Here is a 1863-nt window from a genome sequence, read left to right as displayed (position 1 = left end):
TCTTGTCAGTTTCCTTTACTATGCAGAACTTTTTAGTTTGATATAGTCCCATTTATTTATTTTTTGCTTTGTTGCTACACAAAACTAGCCCCCAAAATTTTAATGAGATTGAAATCATACCAAGAATATTTTCCAACCAAAAGGCTTTAAAATTAGAAATCAACTGCAAAAAGGAAGAAAAAATCCCCCATAAATATGTAGAGATTAAGCAACATGCTATTAAAAAATGGCTGTGTCAAAGAAGAAATAAAAGATGAGGTCAAAATATGTAGAGACAAGTGAGCATGACAATACAGCATATAAAAACTTTTGGTATGCAAAGCAGTAATAAGAGGGAAGTTTATATTATTTCAGGCCTATCTCAAGAAACAAAAAAACCCCCAAATAAACACTATAACATTACATATTAAAGAACTAGAAAAAGAAGAACAAAAGCAGCAGAAGAAATGAAATAATAAAAATTATAGCAGAATTGAATGCAATAGAGAACAAAAAGACCATCATTTTAAAATTTAAATAATTAAAAACATTTTTAGAGTAATTTTAAATTTACAGAAAAGTTGCAAAGATAGTATATAGAGTTTTTACATACCTAACTCCATTTCTCCTTTTGTTGACATCTTATATTACTCTGGTATATTTGTCACAATTAATGAGCAAATACTGACACATTATTATCAACTGATCTCCATATTTTATTTATATTTCAATAGTTTTTACTTAATGAATAGGCTTACCCAAATTATCTAGCTTTATTATCATGGTAGTTATTGATTTATTGTCTTTATGCTCTTTATGTTCCTAAGAAGTATTTTGCAATTATTCCATGAACAAACACAGGCATGTGATGAGTTTCTTTTACTTAAAGGAAATGACAATATATATTATTTAAATACAGTTCAGTCAGTTTCTATCTCTTCAGTGAATACTGGTATATAGTGCAGTCCTTGCTCAGGCTAAAATCAAACTAACTGCAGCTGGGTTGGGGAGCCCCAAACCTATCAACAAAAGGCCCAAGACCTGGCACCAGCACCAGCCTGCCTTGCTTCATAGCTGGGCTTCATCTGGGTACTTCCAAACCCAGTACAAAGAGGAGAAATCATCAGATCTCTCTGTAGCTCCTGCTGGGTGACCCCAGGCAGTGGCTGACTTTGCACTTCCCTGGAGACCCAAGGGCCAGTGTACAAAGTGGTCAGTGTCAGACCATACCAGATTACAACTCTACACATCCATAAGAGACACACTCATGGGACAGAATTAGTGAGCACCCACCAAAGTCCCACTGAAGAAAGTCCTGTCCCATAAGGGTGTCTCTTTCATAGCAGCTCTTCCATTGTAGACACAGTTGGTTCTCATATCCGATTGTCCTAAAGGTCAATTCCTCCCAGTGATACCAACAGCAATCAAGTCTCAACTACAACAAGACTGTGCTCACAGCCAACAAAAGGGGTACACCTAGAGGGCCCAGCTCAGGTGACTGGGGAGGCTGAGCCACTGGGCTCTATAGGACACCTACTAGGGCCACTCTACTGACTCAAGGAGACATAGCAGCTCTACCCAATACAGAAACAGATACAGGGAAGCAGCCATGATGAGGAGACAAAGAAACATGTCACAAATGAAAGAAGTAGAAGAAAGCAAACTACAGGATATAGAGTTCAAAACCACAGTTATAAGGTTACTCAAGAATCTGCTAGAAAACTCTAAGGAACTTAGTGAGACCTCCGAGGAACTTAGTGAGAATGCCAAAAAAATGGAAAGGACCAGTCAGAAATTAAGCATACACTGACTGAAATAAAAAATAGTATATAGAGTAGAGGATCCTGAGAATCAAATCAATAATTTGAAATATGAGGAAGCAAC

Source organism: Myotis davidii, unplaced genomic scaffold (assembly GCF_000327345.1).
Source record: "Myotis davidii unplaced genomic scaffold, ASM32734v1 scaffold594, whole genome shotgun sequence".
Taxonomy (NCBI): Eukaryota; Metazoa; Chordata; class Mammalia; order Chiroptera; family Vespertilionidae; genus Myotis; species Myotis davidii.
Note: the sequence above shows the minus strand (reverse complement) of the source record.